At 31.7% G+C, this 9,831-nt stretch overlaps 2 non-coding genes across 2 annotated transcripts; both read right to left on the bottom strand.

The window, feature by feature from the left end:
- Window positions 1-786: 786 nt before the first annotated feature.
- Window positions 787-868, bottom strand: TRNAL-AAG (transfer RNA leucine (anticodon AAG)). Its single transcript has one exon. It is a non-coding gene; the product is annotated as a tRNA-Leu (tRNA).
- An 8,600-nt stretch (window positions 869-9,468) lies between these two features.
- Window positions 9,469-9,548, bottom strand: TRNAL-UAG (transfer RNA leucine (anticodon UAG)). Its single transcript has one exon. It is a non-coding gene; the product is annotated as a tRNA-Leu (tRNA).
- Window positions 9,549-9,831: the final 283 nt, after the last annotated feature.

The following is a 9,831-nucleotide window of genomic DNA, read 5'->3' as shown; positions in this document are numbered from 1 at the left end:
AAAAATGCATGTAAGGTCCATCTCCGTTCTACGTTTCTCCAAAGACATATTAAGAGATTGCTCTATTTTAAAATAGGAATATTCACCCCTTTGCAATTCGAGCCACCATGCCACTTTTCTTAGAAAACGGTGTTAGACAGACTCGATATGATCAATATGAGTCCTATACAATGTAGACCAAATTGATAAGGCATTTTCTATATGGGGTCGAACTAGTGAGCAGTAAATGGTATTGATATTTTTGAAGTCCGTCGTCATTCTATGGATAAAACCAAGAAGTTTAAGAGATTTGTTAACACTATTATCAATATGTTCACGATAGGAGTGTTTACTATCTAAAGTTTATCTTTTATCTTTTATTAAAAAAACCGTCGAAACAGAATTATTTTTTAGTTTGTAGTTGAATCGTTTAGATATTTTCATCGCGAGAAAGACATTTATTTATTTATTAACGGACATTGTCCATTTATACAATTTATAAGATTTTAATACTCAATAAAAGAATAGTTAAAAACATTAAAAAAAGAAAAGAAGCATGGACAAACATAAGGAACATTATGACAAGATCTGGACTATTTATTTAGTGCTCGTTTAAATCGCGATAAAAACTTAAACAAAAGTCCGGATTTGGTCATAAGTTGACAATACAATAAAGACGGGTCATTTGAGTCATTAAATGAAATAAATTAGGTAGGTTTTTTCCCAAATACTAGTATATGTTATTCTCAAATAAATAATATTTATTAAAATGATAATGTGAAATAAAATAATAATCCAAAAAAACTTTGGCAGCGGTGGGATTCGAACCCACGCCTCCGAAGAGACTGGTGCCTTAAACCAGCGCCTTAGACCGCTCGGCCACGCTACCTTGTGGATGCCACGAGCTTTGTGTTATACCTAAGCTAAGCATGATAAAAATATCGCACAGTGAGCGACTCGATGGTAGACCGTGCCGCGGTCCGCAAGCGTCACAATATTTGGGTGATCTTTGACCGCGATTAAACTATTTGTACGTATTCTTAGTATTCCCAAAATACAATTTTTTATTAATGACTACTTCATAGTTATCTGTAGTTACGTAATATTACAATATTTATTTATATCTGAGTGAGTTATATAACTTTTGGAAACATAAACATATGTATGAATGTATGCATATATAATAATTTTATAATGTGTATACATAGAAGATATATATCTTTTATATTGAGTGTGCTTATTAAGACCGAAGTGGAAACTTAGAAGTTTATGGATATTTTAATCGATTCTATCATTGATATTTGACCACTGTAATAATATAATATACAACCTTAAACAATCAAATGACAAGTCTTAAGCCCTGTAAATGCCTAGACTCCTATATTACATTCTTTAAAATGTTCCTCATCTCTGTTGTCATATGTTAATTATATATGATATTACTATCATAAAAAAAAATTGGCCTCCAGCTAAGTTACGCTAAGCTAATTAACGGGTAAACTCAATATAGTTCGAGCGTCGGCTGTGCGGACGGCCAGAAGAAAGAAATCATTTGTAGTTTAGGTTCATCCTGTTATATTGACTTTGTTTATAAATCGGTGCCTATGCATACCAGTATTCAAATACCAGAGAGAAATTAAAATTAATATTAAAATGGTTAGTTTTTGCATCAAATATGTACCCTTTCTGGATTTTTTATTTATTTGGCACATCAATTTGTGTTATGTATCTATTGATATATGTATTTATTCCAAAGTTCGAGTAATCTCGAAGTCTTTCTGAACTCACAAGATCACGGATCCGAGAAAACGTTTCCATTGGAAATCGACTTTATTGGCCGGAGTGAAGACTGGTGTTCCTCAAGGGAGACATTTATGTCCCGCTGTGAGCAATATGAAGATTGGAAACCCTGAAGAGGTTTGCCAACTCGTTGGATTTTTAACTATACTCACAAAATGGTGCTGTGGGCTTTGGGGATATCGTGGAACATGCGTCATTAGAAGATTGCTTGTGTGAATAAATAAGATACAATTTACTTTCGAATAGACTAGTTGGTGAATATTTAATAGAACTTTGTTTAACTATAAGAACATTGAGACACCGAGCCAATCAAACTATATCAACAGCAATCCATTCCTGATAAACCATTTAATTCTTTTTCATGCCACGGTATGTCTACATAAAATCAGAATGGCCTATTCTTTTTAGTTGGTGGGTTTATCAGTGAATTATTTCGAATGATACATTTTTCATCTAGGCAGCTATTTTAAATTTACCCAAGAGCTAATCAAATGTTTCATAGATTTCTACAATTTTCAATGGGTCAATTCATATTTGAAAAATGATATTTTACATAGTGAAAAAGGGAAATAAAACAGAATCATTTCAAATTAAAACACGGATGGGTTCTTGATTCAGTAAAAAATCTCAAAACGATGTTATATAAAAAGTACTTTGTTTATACAATTGAATTATCAAATTATGACAGCCAGTTTCAGGTCAACCTTTCCATATGCAGGATTTTTTTTAAATCTTGATCCTAAATGAATTATTTCCACAGGGATTATTTATATTTAATAAGTTTCAGTTTTCATGTTCGTGCATAAATTCAAGGTAGTAGTTTTGGATGTCTTAAATAATTATTATGTATTTTAATATTAATATTTTAAACAGTTCACATAACCAAAAGAAAAAAGATTAAGTGACAATGGTGAAAAAATAAAACAACCAATAACCATGAGGTATTTTTTGTATGCAAATTATCATTGCTTTAAACTTGGCTATTTGAAAAAACGAAGTTTTATTTACAATTGATTGGTAGTTAGTGTTCGATACACTATTACCTTCATTGTCATGACGTTATCCACGTTCTGGAACACGAAGGAACGCCCGCCAAAACTAAATTTGCATAATATTCAGCGGTTAACAGCCCCCTTCAGCAAACAATTCTTCCCCTACGTGTAGATTAGAACGTACTCCCCCAAAGTAGTTAAAACACCGACAAAATCACCCTTATTTCAACCTACAACTATGCAAACCTTAAACACAATAAGCACCAGTCGACTGTCTGGGTTAGATTTTGATCCACTTCCAAAGAACAAAATAGTTCTATTTCAGCAAAAAGTTAAGCATATAAATGGTTTTTACTTTTTTGCACAAAGTACCGGAAAGAGTAAAGCAAAAGTTGCCTACATCGAATGGAAATGGCCTTTTGGTGTAGAGATCGGTAAATGTGAGGAATTTATTCAAATTAATCGAAGAAAGTTCTAGGTGGAAGATCATTGTAATTGATTATGAAAATAGAAGACGAACAGCATATATTTTTAAAGCCTCGTTTTCAAATGATAAGCGATATAATTATCAACTTACTCAAATTAAAATTCCCTACTTGTAATTGCAATATGGTCATGAAGAAGAATTACAATATTCGATATTAGCCTTCCATGCAATTTTGCTGCCCTAGTTCTTGTATGTTCAATATACAATTTTTAACAAAATTAAGTTATGAATACCAATATGTCCATTATCTTACAACGCGTCCATGTAGCTAAATAATCTTTATTTTTTCGTTATTAAATTGTATTTTTAGCATTTTTTGAGTGCCAATTTCCACATACTGATTTTTTTTATTTGACTTTAAAAAATGTCTCTTGTAAAATTTGCAAAATGGTCAACTGAATATCCTCAACTCTTCCATCTGTTGACTGTTGTTTCGTTTGATGAGGTAAAATTCTTCAGTAATTACAGATTGAGTAGGTATGAGTGGTGGCAAAAGTTTGTTTGCAACCAGTAGTCTTTGGGTAAGTCTGCTGCTTTTGGGTGCGCTGCCGGTGACTGGTCTTGACTGTCACCTGGGGGCGTTCTGGTGCTCCAGAGAGTAGTAACTAACGTTTCCTATCACTGTCGACATAAAGGGGTTTGAAATAGGTGAAGTTTTTTTTTATTTATTTTATTTATACTTCCCTTTGTCTCTACCTTGTAGAAGATAAGGGGTGCTTTTAGAGCGACAGTGAAAGGGACATTGAAAGTTGTAAATGTAAATATTTGTTCGCGCTTTTCTTAACTGAATTTAGTTAGTAAAGGATGAAATATAATCAATTCACAATGAAAAAAAAATATCTTGCTTGTATGAGTGAATCTGAAGAAAATAACATTTAGTGTTTAAAACGGATTCGGGTATGCGGTGGCTGCCTTTAATGTTGACTGTTGTGAAGTAAGAGAGCTGAAACCTTTATCATGTGGGAGAAATTCATCCGGCTGAACCAATTCACCTACTAGGCAACGCCTGAAAACAATTTTTAATTTTTATACTGCTTCTTTTACCAGTTGGTTGATTCAATAATGTTTTGAGTACAACCAAATGTTGGCAGACTGGCTGGATTTCCTCCCTAGGGAGTTATTCAGATATCCTAAGAATTATTTTATTTATTTTATTTTATTTTATTCAGAAAACATGCAGTCATACAAAATAAGTATTAAAAACAACAATTTTTTAACAAAAAAAGACCAATTGAGTTTTCATAAATTAAAAAGATATAAACATTAAATTTGACAAAAAAATAAAAAATAAACAAGAATTTTAAGTGAGAAAAGAATAATTGTTGACATTTGCGTTTTCCATGGAGGTAATAAATAAATATAAATAAAAATACCGAATTTACACGCTGAGTCATCCACGCACACACATGAACGCACATATAAAACATACACAAACATATACATTACATGCGGCACATATATATAGCATAAACCACTCAAGATGCACATTCAGCAACTATCCCAAATAATCGACCCCATGAAGAAATTTTCTGTACAAATACAACGTGCAGTTAAAAATGTCTACATCAATACCGAGTCCGTTATAATTTCTACAGGTACGTCTAATGAATGAATTCGAGGTATAATTGTTTTTACAAGTTGGTACATAAAAAAGGGAATTTAATCTAGTATAGCGAAGAGGTCAACGGAAACTAATATTTAACCAATGAATAACTCCCTGGAGAGGAAATCCAGGCAGTCTGCAAACGTTTGGACATATGCAAAACATTCTTGAAAGCGGGAGAGTTAAATTAAATTAAAATTGCGGTTTATTAAATGAAATGTACTCAACGTAACTCGTTTATTGACAAAAAAATGTTTTTCAGAAGACTTTCGGTCTTCGGTTGTCGGGTACGTGGAAGGGAGTGCCTTCGCTCCTAAAAAAATATATTTCATTCGGTGTACATTATAATATGCACAAATTAGTATTTCAATCTTAAAATTAGAGATATTATACCCCTATCATCCATCACGAAGATTGATTTTGGATAACGAAGTAGAAAGGATATGCCTGTTACTGACAACCTTCTTAAATGTGGAAATGAGATATGCCCACTAAATTATATTAAATACATTTTGCGTTTCTAGATTTTCAGTTAAGAAAAAAATACCAAGCGAGAGCGTTACCCGACTTGAAATATTTTCAGGTTTAGACGTGTCGCGAACTTTTGTGCAGTTTTTATGAAAATTAAGAAAAAGAAAAAATGCAAAGTAATGATAAAATAAATCTAAATTCATTGGATTATTTAGTAATAATATAATTCCATTAAGTTTTGAGTATGTCCGAATATTTGCAGACTGACTGGATTTCTTCTCTAGGGAATATTTAAATTTGTTGCAACAGAGAGGGAAAACATTTTTGAGAAGGGAATATGGAAGTCTAGGCCTTTACGGGGCACATGACCTGTCATTATTTATGTATTTATTTATTTACGTATATAAGTTTATTGTACATTATTTGAGACGTAAGTCCCAACTCCATAGGACTAAAAGTCCCGTGTTGAAATGGGACAAGCAATTAGTTGGCACAGACACATGAGTATATTACGACAAATTTAGGATCAGAAACATAAAAAATAATTAAAAAAAAAACATATATACGGCACATCAATATGGTAAACAGTAAACTCAAACATTCGGAAAATCATTAAGGAGTTTCCTACTCAAATCCCTCCCACTAAGGAAAATCCAGTCCTTAACTTCTTTCTTGAAAATAGTATCTGTCCTTGAGAGCTTAATACGCTCTTCCAAAATATTGAACTATCTCGGTGCGATAAATGAGAGATGTCTCTGAGCAAACGTCGTGCGGGCTTTGGGTATGATAGAATTCATGCTCTGGGAAAACCTCGTACGGACATTGTGCTGAGACCTCTTCCTAATGTACGATCAGAAATGTGTAAGTGCTTATTTTAGGTACAGTTGTATCCAGCACCTTCATGTATTGGAATAACTGTTCTGAAGGGTATATTGGAGGGCGCCGGAATATTATTGTCAATAGTAATTTGTGTGAAATTATGAGAGGCTTGAAAATAGATGCCGCACAACCTCCCGTTTAGTTAGCTGATTTAAGTAGCCATTTTACATTCACCATTCTGCCTATGTTTAAACGGCCCAATAACAGGTCACAAGCCCTGTTAATGCCTAGACTTCCACATTTCCTTCTCAAAAATGTTGTTCCTCTCTGTTGCAACAAATTTATAAAAATACTATTATTTATGTAGTACCTATTCATACAAGTGTTTTTTACAAGTATTCGTTAGAGCATACAAATACTAAGTAAATACAAATACTAAGTAAATACAGATTTACTAACAAATAAGCAATAAGCATACACTGATTAACTTAACAGAACAATTTTTAATTCGAAGTTATTGAAAACTAATGTTTTTACTATTTGCTTGTTTTAAATTTGTTAAACAATGTATTCGACTTAACCTAACATAAATAATTTTAACCAAATTAAACGTACGCCACAATAAATATCATAAAGTGTACTTTTGTACATATACCAATTTATTTATATAACATATCGTGGTCATACAAGATAAATTGACCAGGTGACAAAATCAATAATGTTCAGGGGAGCCATTTTAGTGTTTTTCTAGAGTTCAATTGCTTCTCAAAGATCAGATTTTTCAAGTAGGTGGTTGGTAATTTTACATTATATGTGCGGTACCTTCAGCTTTATTGTAAAGTATAAACGTATTAAAAAAAACATTATCACTTTTATAAAAAAAAAGAAAAACTTAGTTCAAGTTTACCTGTAAAATTTGTCATGAAATTTTGCAGATAATCAGTTTGTTTCGTTCATTGAGGGGAGGTGGTATTTTATTTTTCTAAAAATATAAATTTGTTTTTGGTATTTTTAATTTCAATAATCCATTTCTTAATATTTATAAAGGTTAAATAAACACAGAAATACAAAATAAGTAAAAGAGAATAAATAATTAAGAAGTGTTACATAATAACCTAAAGAATAAATTTTATTAGTTGACTTTTTATTTAAAAAAATCGTATCTGTCAAATACAAAACGTATACTAACTTACTAATTCAGTAGTCAGTACTACTAACTCTAACTAACTCTTCACTGATGACATCTACCTACAAATAAAATTGACTAACTGTTACTTGGTCAATTCTTTGGATCTTAAATTTACTAATAAATGTGACTCTGTGTGTTGGTCAGTTTTACTTGTCAAAATCTGTGAGCTTCTATTAAATGGTCACATATTTTTAAAACTAAATTATTTATGGAGTGTCGGATCGACTTGGCATTTTTATTAGTCAAGCATTATAGTAATACGATGTCAAAAAGTCAATAACCTCGATTTCGTCATTTTTGCAAATGGTCACTTTTACTTGTATAAACACGTATATATATACAAAATAGAGCGAACGGATGACGAAATAATGGTAAAACAAATACATATGGCGAGAATGATTGTAACGTAGGACGGGGACGACCAAAAAAGACGTGTCATTATCAGATGGACCAAAAGTTCAAGTCTCGTCATGTCAAAAGCAGACGCAACCGAAGGGCATGTATGACAATATGTATAAAAATGCAAGAAGCTAGGAAAGTACAATATACCACGATAGACGTGTGTGGCGGTCTATGCTCTCTGCCTATCTCTATCGGGAAATGGCGTGCTAGTAGAAGCAGCGATATTAATTTAAATAACATTTAATGACATAGGATATAAAAAAAGTGTTTTACATATTGTAATTGACTATAAAAAAACACGGACGCTTATGTACAAAATTTTCAAAACATATTTTCCACAAAAATTGAAAATATCGCAGAAAGAAATACCTACTTACTGAAAAAACAGTGTTTTTAATTTAAAAGTATTTTATCATTTATTGGGACTTTTTACCAAAATATGATAAAATGGCGAAAAAACTTAAAAATAAGCAAATAATCTGAAACCACAGTTTTTTTTTTGTAAAATACGACTGATAACAGCCGAAATCCGTGTTTACAGATTACATAATTTATTTTACATAAACCAAAATTAATTAAACGAAAAAACACGCATAAACAATTAAGACGATCTGTATTTATGTTTGGATGTTAAATTTACAAATTTTGTAAATAGGCATCCTTAATTAATTTGAAAAATGATCGAACTTCGATATTGCTATAAGTAGCATGTATTTGTACCATACTTAAATATGTAATTGTATTTGTCTATGTTAAGTTAAAGTTATAACACAGCAATATCCCCTATACGTACAAATAAAATTATACGAAATCTACAGAACTAACTCATAAATAATAATAACGTTTGTGAATCACCGTGAAAATGGACAAACTATACTATAGAAAGAAAAACAATTTTATTACTATTTAATACGCCCTAAATATGACGTGAAATATATAATTTACAACCCCTGCAAAACAATTATTAGATTACAGGAGCATTTATTCAGGGGAGATTAAATGACATTGACATTCAAAAATCGAATCGAGGGATCGAACTACGACCTACCTCAACACTAAATCTAACTTACAACAAAAAACTCCCGCCAAATCTAATGCTGAAGGACGCCATTTGCAATAAATAATCTTCCCCCAATTTATAATTTGGGATGCGATTATTATTATTCTTCATTTGACCCTCAAGTAGTAAGTTCAATGTCCATTTCGAGTAAAATATCGATTATTTTTTAATACCAGAGGGATGGGAAGATGAGGGGCGATTTTTCTCTGAATGCATTAGGGAAATTAGTACCTACGCTAACGAAAATATATTAGGATAAGATCGATTTTTATACAGGCAGACGTTACATATGAGAAATTGCTTTTAATTTTTGAAATTCTGGGGATTGTATTTTTGGTGAATTCACTGCGATTAAAACATTTTTTATTGATAAGGGCGAAATCGGGGGGCGGACAGGCGTAATTATAATAAATGTGCCAACAGATGTAGGCAACATGCTATGCGGGAAAAATAAAGCATTCAGTTTTCTGTATATCGCATGATTTTATTAAAATAATTACTTTTAACGACGATACTACGAGTATTAATAATTAATAACAGATTTACAAAAGAGTTTTTATTTTGTATGTTTTTAAACTTTTTATTTGAAATATCGAAATTTACACATTTAAAAAGAATAAACAATATTGTTTGTGTATTTAATTAAAATAACGTATAAAAAACGGCTGACAGCGGTGGGATTCGAACCCACGCCCTTTCGGACTGGTGCCTAAAACCAGCGCCTTAGACCGCTCGGCCACGCTGCCTATAGAGGGCGCCGCCAAATATAACAATTTCACACCTTAACATTTTCCGAATATATTTTATTTTCCAAAATAAGCAACTATTCGTATTCAGAATTTTTAGTAAAATCAGTTCGCGGAAAATGTGTGTTAATACATGTTTTTTCGTATTTTTTTCAATGTTTTCAAGGAAAAATGATGATTGATTTGGCCCGGAAGTTATTTCAATGTGTCTTTGATGTGTCAGGAAATTTAACTCACAACATTAAAGTATAAAAAAACCTTGTTTATTGATTAGAAGTAATTT

This window comes from Micrasema longulum, unplaced genomic scaffold, assembly GCF_059751315.1.
Source record: "Micrasema longulum isolate JH-2025_06_02 unplaced genomic scaffold, ASM5975131v1 h1tg000576l, whole genome shotgun sequence".
NCBI classification, from domain to species: domain Eukaryota; kingdom Metazoa; phylum Arthropoda; class Insecta; order Trichoptera; family Brachycentridae; genus Micrasema; species Micrasema longulum.
The sequence above is the reverse complement of the archived record's forward strand: the minus strand, read 5'-3'. Positions and strand labels throughout refer to the sequence as shown.